The sequence below is a fragment of the Nanorana parkeri genome, unplaced genomic scaffold (genome assembly GCF_000935625.1).
Source record: "Nanorana parkeri isolate BGI_ZX_2015 unplaced genomic scaffold, ASM93562v1 scaffold84, whole genome shotgun sequence".
In the NCBI taxonomy this organism is placed as follows: domain Eukaryota; kingdom Metazoa; phylum Chordata; class Amphibia; order Anura; family Dicroglossidae; genus Nanorana; species Nanorana parkeri.
Window position 1 is genome coordinate 1,259,284 of NW_017306352.1, and position 13,627 is coordinate 1,272,910.

The window sequence follows — 13,627 nt, forward strand, 5'->3', positions numbered from 1 at the left end:
GAACAAGAAAGATGACTGAGTTTTGGAGGTGGGAGACCAAGTTTTGTGGAAGGGCGAGGAAAGGGCTGAAGAATGTCCTAAAATTGATTCTATACCCTGGCTCAAATAAGAAAAATGACCAACATCTCCTGTTACAATTACATCTCACTTTATTTAATACCCGTTAAAAGCACCACAAACAGCAATGTGTTTAGACCCAACTGGAACCGTTCCACGGCCTCATGCACGTCAATATAGTGAAGCCATAGCCTATAGTGAGGATTGAGATGTCCTTCTCTAATTGGGAAATGCCATACATTTGTACCTTTTCTTGATTACTTCTCTCAAAGGTTTTCTGAACATTTAATGTAATTATAGTGCCACGTTTTCTGTACTAAAATGTCAACTTTCCAATGAATTCTGTTATCTCTTACTAAGAAAAATAAATCCCATACTAGCCAGATGTATGAACTGCAAACTGAATGATAGCTTTGTGTGTAGTAAACAAATTGGTTGACAAAATTGCCAGTGTTGTTTTGTAGCTGGGAACTTACAAGATCCCCATATGAATTCTGTACTGTAATGAATTACAACCAATATTTAAGATATTTTTTGTTTCAGCTTTATAGTCCCATCAATGTCAGGGGCTATAATATTATAGATAGGCACTCCAGACAGAGATGGTTGAATGTGTTACATATCAGATGCATTACATGTCATCTTCTAAGCTCCTGCATGCTCCGTGGCCTGTGCTGGAAATAGATGGAGTGTCTGTGTATACACTTGCAGGCTCCAGCTCCCAGTTCATATTACACCCCTACAACAAATGTTTGCCAAGTCTGGCATTTAGGCAGAAGAAAGGGCAAAAGCTACAAATTAAAAGTGATCTCTGGGATAAGCAAATATTATCTAAATTCAAGAGGCATGTGTATTATTACTGGTGTGCTTTGTGTTTCATTCCAGATCAATGCAGTAATTCAGCGTAAAGCTTTTCCTATGTGCAGGGCTTCCTATGATAAAGACCAGTCACTACTGCTCTCTCTCCTTGTGTAGGATGACTGGTCTGGGTGACCCTCCTGTAGTTTTCTGCAGGCAGCCTGTAGTGGGTGGAGCCTGCTGGGTCCCTCCCACAGCTCTATGCTCTGCCCAGGCTATGTGCAGAACAGCGATAATGTCACTGCATCTTTTGCAAGGTAATAACCAGGATTATAAAGGCATTTGGTGTGCACAAAGTGGATGCCTATTGAGAATTATACTTGAATGAAAGATTCTGTAACGAGCCCCTGCTCGCTCAGGAAACATGGTTCAGTATTCCAAGGACCATGACAGATTCTATGCCTGGAGTTCAGCTTTAATAACGCTGAAATGAAGACTGTTATACTGTGAATAAGGTATACATATAATATCGTTTTTTTTTCTGGGAAACTAATTATTGTTTTTGTAAAAGAGGTGCAAGTCTTTGGTTATGGAACATTAATATATTTCATGAAAAATTCCATTAAAATCTACCTGATATTTGTGATTCAGCACTGGATATATACAATGACCTTCCCAGGGAGATTATATGTAGCAATGGTCATGCAGTTTTTTTTTAGCATTCAGTTATTCTGTTATTCTGAGAAAAGGGAATCAAGTCTTTTCACTTTTCATGTGTTAAATCAAATACTACACTACACACTTCACACGGAGATCAAAATGGCTTTGAATACTAGGCATTCTATCAGCTCTGAAGGAAGCTAAACCTTCAGAACTTCTAGTTAAGCATATATGGTGGTAGATGGTAATAGATGAGTATCAATGCAAGGCTGGTTTAAAGAATAAAATAATAGTAACTATTACATTGAGCTCCCCATAGAAGGCTAAACCATTTTCAGCAGCTTGCAGCATTAAAGCCATAATTTTTACAGTTCAAGCCTCTCTTAGAAAAAGCCATGGGTGGCAGACAAATAGCTAAAGTAGATATAAAGAGATTTTAATGATTGGGTTTAAATATACTTTAATCGGGGAAAAAAATCTTGAGGTTACGAGGGAAGGAGAAGCAGTGAACCTGCCTCTAATTTGTGTGAAGAAGCACACCACTAGAAGTCCTTAAGATGTATAATGCATAAGCAAAGGATTATCTTCACTTTAATATCCTATGGCAAAACAATTAGTAGATCCAGAAAAATGGGCAGCTGGAGTTGTAGTGTCATGTAGGGATGTTTGCAGCCTCTCTAACCCATGACTGCCTGGCCACTGACTGTACATACTCAGACCACCTGAAATACTATGGGCATGAGGCTCTTAGGGTGCTCAGGGCAATTGGTGGAATCACTGCACTTCACCCCTTCTCATGAGAGACTCCCATCCTGGCCTAACCTGTATTCACCACTGGTCTTCAGACCTTATGGCAGCTGCCCAGCCTGTACAAGCCCATTCCAAGGAGAAGCCCACATCTTGAGGTAAGGAGGAAGACCAGTACACACAAGGAGCCTTTTCAATGCACTACTGGTGGACACATTCAGGTGAGAACAAAATCCTTTTAGAACACAAATCGTTACCAACAAGAGATGAGAGTCAGTGAGGTGAAGCCCAAAGCCGTGGAGGGTTTACCCAGACTTCTGCATTCTCCCCATGCAGATGCGAGTAATCCCAAAAAGTGTCCTGCTTCTACTACACACAGAAATGCTAGTGTATACATCAGGGGTCTCAAACTAGAGGCACGCAAGTCTGTACTATGTGGCCCGCAGCCAGCTGACAAGTCACGGACCGCGTAAATGGCTTGTGGGAGCAGCTACACGTTCTACATCTCTTTCGGATGTAAACCAGGTATGGCTTCTCCGTGCCGGCATTCTGATCGTTTCGGCCAGCGCTGTGAAATCCTTCACTGAATGCTGGCCGAAATCAGACCTTACTAATCAACCACTGGATCACCATGGACCGTGCCTCCTCGCCTACTCCCTGCAAAAAGGAGAGGGGGCTCTTTGTTTTATTTTTTATGTGGGTCAGGGTTGTATTATTTGCTATGTGCAGGGGTAGTATTTTATTATGTGTGGGGGTAGTGTATTTTTTTAAGTGTATAAGGGGAAGTGTATTAGGCTCCATTCAAATCTGTAAGTTTAGGTGCAATAGGGATTTCTGTGTCAGGAACCTGCATTTCCTGCAGCAGGAATCCCTAATTTGGCCTTTACAAGCAGCAGCTGTCACACATTCAACCTAATGACCATGTGACAGCCTTTGCATGTAAATGCCAGCACTGCGCATGTAAATGATATGTGATATGATTACATGTGGTTAGGAATCAATCACTATCCCTGGACACGTGAATTGTGTATCTAACCGCATGTAATCATATCACATACCAATACATGCAGTGTGCAGGCATTTACAGGGGTCTCCAACTACTGGCACATTAATCACCTGATCATTCACTTGGGTGACAGCTGCGCTTGTAAACTCCAGATTAGAGATTCCTGCTGCAGGAAAACACAAGTTTCTGACACAGGAATCCCTAATCACAGCTAAACTTACAGATATGAATGGGGCCTTATTGTGAGTATATTAATGTACACAGTACCATACCGGATATAGTTACATTTTATTTTGAAGAATGAAATTTGGGAAGCGGCCCCCATGCGACATTTTTTTTGAGTGGCCCCTAAGTGAATTGAGATTGAGACCCCTGGTATACATACTTGCGGCTGTGGGTCCCCTAAGCACTTCATATGACCAGCCACACTGGGGGCTCCCCGCCAGAATTATATATACTCCTCAGCCCCTCTCCCAAGATACCTCACTACTACAGGGCAGAGCTGGCACTTAACCTCGAAAGTGACTCCCAAAGGTATAGTTAATTTAGTGACATTGAGTGAACGGATATGGAATCCGTACTTGAACTGTTGTCACTCTAGCTACAGAGCCATATACAAATCTTCATTATCTGCAATCGTGAAGCTTCTCCAAGCTCCTTCATATTGGTCTATTGATCTCATTGATCAACCGGGGATAGTTCAACTGTTAAAGGAAAAGTCGAGATTGGCATACAAATATTCTGGATCTACCAATCATTACTGCCGCTTTACACTGAAGATCACCTCTGCATGTTTTTGGGTCATCTATTGTAAAACAAAAACAAACGGTTGTATAACAGAATATACTATAGATGATCATTTAAAGCTTAAATTAAGTGTACAGGTGCAATAATACACAAAAACACAGACTCCATTTTGTAAACAAATCCAGCTTTATTAACATTGTATGGAACTTGCGAACAGTTTACAGTCACTAAGTGTGCTCCAAAGTCACTGTACTTTTTGGCAAACTTAGAACAAGATTAAACAAAAGCAGTGACAACCTTTGTCTTATCATAAGGTTAAGAATGAAAAATGAAAAGAAGGCCTATAACTGCAAATCGGAAAATAAACTCACACAGCACGGCTCATCTGAATGTTCAGTGCGAGAACATACTGTGAACAGAGATAATCACTGAAATAGCTATAAAGAGAAGGGAAGGTGGTGTCTACAGAGGTAGAGTGCACTGCAAAAGGCTTCATTGACATACAGCAATCCGTAGAGGACAAAACCAACTGAAAACATTTTGCCTAAATGTATTCTAGCCTGTGTGTGCATCCATACAATAAATAACCTATGCAATCTACAGATTTAGGCCTTTCAGAGTAAGTGCTATCTATATAGTGACGTCAGAATTATATATCACTGAAAACCATTAAAATTACCGTATTTTCTATCATACAAAACTTCTTCAAGTATCAACAGATCCTTTTAAATGTTAGATACAAATATTAAACATAATGCTTGATCTGAAAAAAATAAATGAGGGATTATAATTGAAAAAAACCTATATTTAAAATAACAATATTTTCCTGCCTCTTAGTATTGTAAGTACAGAGCGGTGGAACTAAAAGGTCAAGCTGCCTTCTTCTTACATTGTTACTGTACATGGAAAGGTGTCCAGTAACCAGACCCTTTGCTACCTTGGGCTGTAGACTAAGATGCAGTGAAGTGAGTACCATCTTCCCTATTTACAGTAACCATGTCCAGAGGGCAACCAAATGATGGGGTTTAGAAGGGTGGTCATGAAAGGGCAGAATGGGTTCCCCACTATTTCCCACTTGTTTGAAAACCCCTTAAAATGTTTGCTCCTTATAAAGTTATAAAATAACTTCATATTTGAACAAGAAAAGAAAAGTAAGATACTGAAATGAGTAGGGACCAGAGCAACAGAAACTCCTTAAAACCGTTAGTCGTCATCTTTTATAGCACATAAAATATTGAAAGATGATTTTGATTGGTTGTTGTGGGTTCAAACACGAGTTACTAAAGGCTTTACAATACAAAGGTGGGTAGATTTATGTATTATCTTATTGCAAAACTACATCTGTAAACATGAGCCTGGCAGTGTGGAATATTTGCAGTGGCCAGGGAACAGTGAAGTGACAGCATTTCAAGACATGGGCTGCTAGAAAGGTTTGGGTATTCTCTCTTCCTTTAGCAGGTATGGATTTGGATAGAAGGGAACCTGTGCTGACAGCATCACTTTAAATAGGCACTGTCACTTTGGCCCATTTAGGGCAAAGTTAAAGTGTCTGCCTGTGGCCCAGCCTCCCAGTATGGTATACTCACCAGGTAGGATGGTGTCACAGCTTACTCAGGTAAATTATGTCGGAAGCCCCAATCTATTAAAAAAGTGAAGTGAGGACTATGGAGGACAAGGTTGGGAGGCGACAACAAAGCGCAGATTGAATAGTATACCTTACTAGGCTTGTCTAGAAACACTGTCACTTTTCCCTATGTGGACCAAGTGACAGTGTCTAAACCCATTAAAGATTAAACATTAAAGATATCCCATCGCCCTCCAGACCAACGTATCTCTTCTTGCAATTGCAGTGGGTGCTGAAGTGGCTAGCTTTTGGCGTCACAAAGACAATAGAGGTAATGAGGTCAGCAGCACATCGAGGTCCACATTATCAATCTGTCCTTTATTGATGTTAGATAAACATGCTATCACAAAAGATTGCAACGTTTCGGAACCAGTGTGGTCCCTTCATCAGGCAAACAATGTGACAGAACACACTGGTTCTGAAACGTTGCAATCTTTTGTGATAGCATGTTTATCTAATGTCAATAAAGGATGGATGGATGGATAATGTGGACCTCGGTGTCCTGGTGACCTCATTACCTCTATAAACCCAGCAATATACACTCAACATATGTCCTCATGTAAAACACACTAAACTTTTCCCTTAAGATACTGTGCAGCCTCTCCCAAAGTCCTGATGTTAATGAGCAGAGGCATGGAGGAGGGCACTTCTGTCTAACTTCCTTCAATTACTCTAAAAATGAATGCTGACAGAGAAAAAAAAACCTTCAGCAAAACAATGAAAATATAATATATGCTACAAAAGACTTGGCCAACATATTGTCTATACCGTAATCAAACTGATCGATGAATATAATCTATTAAAAGTAACAGATCCTCAAAGGGCTTATTCTCCATTTTTTATCTCTATGTGAGGCTATAGCGTTATAATAAGGTGAAAACTAGGAAGGAGCTAGCACAGCCATGAACTGTTCCCTGATGATGTGCACAGTACTCATACAAAACATGCTTTAATCACAATCTATACAACGATAACTTTGAAACTTCCTCCCACCCACCTAAGCACTGGCTTCAAAAGTGAACAATTACATTCATTTTTTTTTCATCTTTTTGATTTTATCTAAATATCTTGCAAAAAGACCTCCCTAGTTACAATCCATTCAGTATACAAAAAATATTTTGTTTATAAATACCATCTCTGTCAAATGTTGGAAGCACGTACACAATAGAGCTGCTCCGCTGTATAAGCGAGAGTGGCGAGGGTAGTGGATGAGGGTGGCCAGATAATGTGACTTCATATCTCTATCTGTCTCTCTGAAGCTGGACATGCACATTACAATCTACTTGTATGATCTTCTTTCGATTAACTGACAACTTTGTAGGGTGAGGGTCTACCTTGAAGTGACCCCGTCACCGGACTAAATATTAAAAAGAAGTTTCTTTTACATGTATTGTACTTACTTTCACTATACTCACCTGTCCCACCAATCTTTGTTCTACGGTTCCCAAATTCTTGGTCCTATGACGAATACTGTGGTTCCTTTCACCAGCCCTTGCCTCACTGCAGGACACAGTTGTAATGTGGGGGCCAGTGAAATGAACCAGAGGGCTCAGCGGTGGTACCGGGAATCCAACATTTCCAGAAGAACAAGTTTAAAGGAGAAACCTCTTCTAGTTTTTAATTTTGCAACAAGGCCACTTTAATTTTCAGATATGTTAATATACTATTAAGTAGGCTCTCCCAATATATAACTGTGGATAAATCTTGAAAAGGAGATTGTACAATCTGATTGCAATATGTATGGAAAGGATAAAGTACTGTAGCACCCATTTTAGAATGCAGTCCTACAGCTACATACTATATATGTGGGTATGAGGTTTCCTATGGGTCCCTACTGAGGTTCCTTGGCAGTTTACAAAGCATCAAGTTTGAATTTTACCCTTCTAAAAAAAATAATCTCTTAAAAATATTTTACATGAACATACACAAGTATAATTGAGTAACACTTCTAGTGCATTATGGGTAGGGATGCACCAATACTTTTCGAGTAACAATGCAGATACTTGGCATTTTCATGAGAACTACCAGGGTTGCAGCGGTTGCAGCTGGGACCTGGCTCTGGGGCTCCACCACTGTCCTGAAATCATTAGTCTGTATTGTTTTAGAAAAACTGTCACATGACAATAAACAAAAATGTATCAGTACTCGTACTTGTAAGTACTCGGCAAGTACCAGTACTCGCAAAACTGGTATCTGTGTATCACTTTATTTATATTTATAAAAACAAAATCATACATTAATACAGAAATGTACAAATCCCGGGAGCTCCGTGTGCTCCTTACAAATGACAGCTGCCTCCTAACTTCTGAATTTTTCTCTAGTCTAGTCTTGGAGCTGGAAAAGTATCGGTACTTGCACTTGTACCGAGTACGGTACTTGGTATCTGTGCATCCCTAATTATGGGTGTTTTTAGAAACGTCCAGACTGATTTTGATGCAGCCAGAATCTTTTCACATATAGCGTAGCTTTAAGAACTGCATTGTTGTCCAATCTCCAATGCATGCAAAATACTCCCAGAATGACTGCGAATACATTTTTTATGCAGTTTAAAAATGCATTGTGGGAAATTAAATAGTATGCTGGGAACTAAACTGTGTTCTCTTACTTTAAATACAAGGGACACAACTGTAGAGGAAGTTCATATTTCCAGGGATAGGTGCTGTTCCTGAGGATCTGAACTTTTGTCCCTAAAAAGTCAGTTTTCAGCACTGACCAACCATTCTTTAAAATCCTTCTGTTTATGGATAGTAAAATCAAATATTTTCAACAAAATTGTTACAATTAATATATGTTGAAACCCACATATAAAATGGAAAAAAATGTAATGGTAATATGTACTCAACATAAGAAAATGTTGGCATCTATGGTGCAATAATGCATCGGAAACACGTTTAAGGCTTGCCTCACACTTATGCAATGTGTTTGCTGTGCATATTTTTTGTTAGTGCTTCCATTAATTTCTAATGAACTTCCAATGCACACCCAACCAACAAACACACCCAAACGTTTAATGCACCAAAACACAAAGGGGTCTATTTATAAACAATGTGCAGGGCCCTGCGAATATCTGTGAAGGTCGTGCAAATAACTAGTATGCCAAAATGAACGTTCTTTAGTCGAGTTCTTTACCAGTGCAATACATTTTTGATTTTTTTTTCAAGTAATATCGCATTATGGCCACTAGATGACACTAAAGGACCATAGGAAATAAGTATTTCTTTTTATGCTCTTCAGCGCTGTCTAGTGGCCATAATGTGATATTACATGAAAAAAAGTTTGAAAATTGTTTAGGCATATATCTGCACAGCGCAAACATTCCCAGATATTCACAGAGAAAGGGCCCTGTGGATAGTTTATAAATAGACACATACATAATAAAAACGAATACATGGCATTGCAGTGGTTTGGGGCAAAAAAAGGTTCGTTGTTTCTTTGGTGGAAGTGGAAGCTCGTTAAGGACCCATAGGAAGTGAATAGACACAGGGTATCACCGTATGTTAACTCATGCACATTGGTTTAAACAGAGATAGTTGCTGGATCTAGAAACTGTCACCTCATAGCGATGAGCAGTCAAGCACAAGGGGGTAGAGAAGAAGGAGACTATATATGACAATCTCGACAATATATAAACCCTAAGATTGATGCAAAATCATTGTCCGTTGATCAATAAATTGCTGCTTTTCACATTAACAGATAACAAATCGAGGCAAAAAGTGAAAGCAATCAGTGAATCCTTAACACTAACTGCTGCAACTGAGCTAAAATCACTCAGTTTACCATGATATGTATTCTCCGTAACCAATTGCACGTATCTGTTCACAAACCATTTAACAGGCTCAGTAGGAGGGCAGTAAAGCTGGCTATACACTCTTATATTTTTCTGTTCAACCTGTGGCTCCCATTACTGTTTGCCCAAACATTTTCCATCTGGCTCCTTCAGTTTTCTGATTGAATGATATGAGACGAAGAGTGGACAGGGCCATCAGGGCCACCCACTGAATCAATTTCAGTTGGTTCAAGAACCGGACAAAATTCATACAGTGGTACGGCCAGTTTAAGATTGTAGTCTCTAGAGCCTTGGTTCTCAACTAGTGGGTCGTGACCCAAAAGTGGGTCGTGACCCCGTGTTTAGTCGGTCGCCGCATGCCTTCCACTTTTCTAGGTGAGAGGCTTCTCTTCCTTCCACTAGCGCAGCACTGTCAGTTTTTGTGCAAAGCAGCCATTCAAAATATGCTGCCCGGTGCCGAGTGTCAGCATGAGGTGGGATGGGATGGAGCTATGGCCGCGAGGGAGCTCCATCCATACGTGCAGAGCCTACAGCTCCCCCGCGTGCCCTGTAGAGGTGCCTGGACCGAAGAGACATCACATTCTGGCTCCCGGAACCACTAAAGGGTGCGCAAGGGAGCTGTACAAGCAACCCACATATGGATGGAGCTCAGCAGCCCATACTGGACCCCAGGCTGAGGATCCACTCCAGTCCTCATAAGGTAAAGAGACTGGGTGGATCTTAAATGAAAAAATTAAAACATTTTTGGAGTGTGCATGTGTGTGTGAGTGTGTGAGATTGTGTCTGCGGTTGTATGTATGTCAGTGTTTTTGAGGGCCCGTTTACACTAGTACAGTGCATTAATTGCATAGTACTGTGTGATTAACGCAAGCAATTGCACCTACCGTGAATTGGTGTGTTGCGTTGCCATTCATTTGAATGGTACCCCAAATGTACCTCCTACAGCTTGTATGCCCGCACCAGAACGTGCGGTACCCTAATGCCATGCAGTGCCGACATTGCAGACTTGGGTCGTGACTTAATGACCAAGAACAAATGTGGGTCCTGAGGTTACACAGGTTGAGAACCACTGCTCTAGAGCCTGTTCTGTGCACCTTCCAATCTCTGTTACCATATTCCCCATATCATATTATACTTTATACTCGTATAACTTTCTCTTATTACATTAGGCTTTATGTGTGTGAGAGGCAGCAAGGAGCCTGCAGTATGTATTCCAGTATCACAAGCAGACACCATCTAGAATCACCAGATGATCAATTAAAGGGAGTGGGGAGGAATGGTGAGGTACATCGAAAATGAAAATGTAAAGTTTTAGGCAGGCAGGCTTTAAGTATGCCAAGGATTCAGTTTCCATTTTGATTAAAGAGCGTACCTTTAAAAACATAATGCTGGCCTTAAACTAAACATGCTAGCCCTTTGTCTTCAGTAAATGTATAATATCAAAGCAGAGGAAACATTATAAAAACACTACAAAGCAGCAAGGATCTTAGCTCAGTGACTCCACTGGGTGCTACTTTTACCACCGGCCTTTTTTCCACACAACCCCCCCAGGGCCGGATTTCCCACAAGGCCAACCGAGGCCCGGCCTCGGGGCAGCAGGCAGTAGAGGGGCAGCAGGGGTGTGGAATTCCTATCTCCCGACGCCTGGGACATGCAGTTCCTGGCACCAGGCGGGGAGTTGTTTTGAACACTTAGTCCTGCTTTGGGCAATGAAAAATACAATTCTAAACTGGGTAGACTTTAAAGCAATAAGTAAAAGGAGAAAATGATACATTCCTTCATGACAATCAGATCAGATGCTTGAAAGGTGGAAAGCAATGCCAATATTCTGCAAGCATTCTGACTATATCTGTCCACAGATGGGCAGGTATCTCCCTGACAAACAGGGGCAGGGGCTGTTAGTGGCACTTGGGAGTATTAACGTGTCTATATTCAGCCTATTACTATGTTCAGGTCTGAATAGAACAAACGGGGGTGGGAATTTATCCAAACTGGAGCAGACAGAATCCGGAACAGTTGCCCATGACAACCAATCAGCTTCTATCTAACATTTTCAAGACTAAATGAGCAAACTGAAAAGAGGAGCCGATTGGTTAGTATGGACAACTGCTCCAGATTCTGTCTGATCCAGTTTTGATAAATTCCCCCCACCGTATTTGAGATAAAGTTGCATTGCGATGAAAAATGTTATCCTAAATGTAACCGATTTCCTAAACAACTGAGACCTCATTCGCACCAGGTTCATTGTTAAGTACTTTGCAGCATTTCCAGCACAGACAAGAGAAAATCAATTGACTGCTGGGCCAACAACCAGTTAAAAAGGAGGAGGAGAGGTCTACTCACTCCATCTATTGAAGGTGAATCTCAAAGATCACAAACACTAGATAATCACCTTTGAGGTTTATGTTCTTCTATGTAGACCTCCCAACCAAAAGGAATTTTCTGTTTTGCATGGAATTGTTTTTTAAATCATTGACTTGTTAAAAAACAGATTGTTTATGATTGGAATGCAATCTGTCTTTCAACAACACTCCATTGAGTTATGAAATGATAAGTCATCGGTGAGAGAAATAGATGTGTGGATGGTTTGTTACACAGAATGACAGGCTCTGCATTGACATCCTTCCAGCAATATTTGTCATTGTAACACAGGTCAGCACCTGATAGCAAAATGTGTCTATTATTCAGAACATACAGATGTACAAATCTAAAATCCTTGAAATGTGTGTAAACTGTTTTTTTTTTTTGCATCTGGTGAAACAAAGCTGGAAACAAATCCTAAAAATACATTCAAGTATCTTAACTATTAACAGAAATCTTATTTGTGTATCACTCGGCTGTAGATCCTCAAATCATCTCTGAATTGGTGCTGACACTGTCCTTCCTTCTGGAGGGTGGCTACTTTTGTTCCCCATAAAGTAGTCACCGCTCCAAGCTCACTCCTGTGATGGACTACAATCTCAAAACAAATTAGTAAACTGAGGCATGGTTCACACCTAGGTGATTCAGATGCTGAGCTGTTTTCGGGTGGTTGTCGCGCGTTTTTGATCGCGCAACTTCATTGTAAACCACGCGATTGTAGCGCGTTTTTCAATGCATAGAGATGTCTATGGGACCCAAACCGTGCAACAACCGCCCGAAAATAGCTCCTGCACCTTTTTGCGCGACAGGTGATTTCGGTCGCGCGACAAACCGCAAAGGTGTGAGCAGCCTCCTTTGACTTCAATGCAAATCTGTGTTTTGCGCGGTATCAAGCAACTCAGACCGCGCAATAAATCGCGTAGGTGTGCACCGATCCTGAATGTGAGATTGTAGTCCATCACAAGAGCAAGCTTGGAGTGGTGACTACTTTACAACACACACATGGACCATGGGGAACACAAGTAGCCACCCTCCAGAAGGAAGGACAGTGTCAGCACCAATTCAGAGATGATTTGAGGATCTACAGCCGAGTGATACACAAATAAGATACATTTTTGTTGAGGCCTCATTCACACTGTCGAGCGTATACGCGCGTACGTGCTTATTGTACCATATGCATGTAAATGGCTCCATGCACACAGCCGCGTATGGAGCCGTAAATGTGCGTATATATATGCGCAAAAACAGAATGGAACAGAGATGCGTACGGGCACCGTATTTCTGCGTATTTACGAGCATGTACATGCGTACAGCACATAAAAAACTCCATTACGAGTGATGCATTCTGGGATTGCATATAGTGCACGCATATACGCATAGACGCTGGTATATATACGCACATAGACGCGTATATACGCAATATACAATTTTGCTTGCGTTGTGCGTGAATGAGGCCTAATAGTTAGGGTACTTAAATGTATTTTTGAGATTTAATTCCTGAGTTTAATGTCATTTTAGGTCAAATAGTTATTTCATTGGTATCTCTCTTTTTCACACAGGTTCTACAAGTAATGCATATGTGAAATCACGTAAGTAACTATAACCACAAGCTTTAAGTGATATTTTCTTGTTTTGTAGAAGCCAGGGGTTGAATCACATCTGCCGTACGTCTCTCTCCAGGGTTTTGGTGGCAAGATCACTAGGTTCTCAGTTCCACCTCCCTGACACAGCCATTACAAGAGGTTTCATTGCTCCTATTTGACTTTTAATTTATTTTACAATAGAGAGAACATTGGAGCAGAAGAAAGACTCTCTAGCAGGGAAGCCAGCATGTGATTCT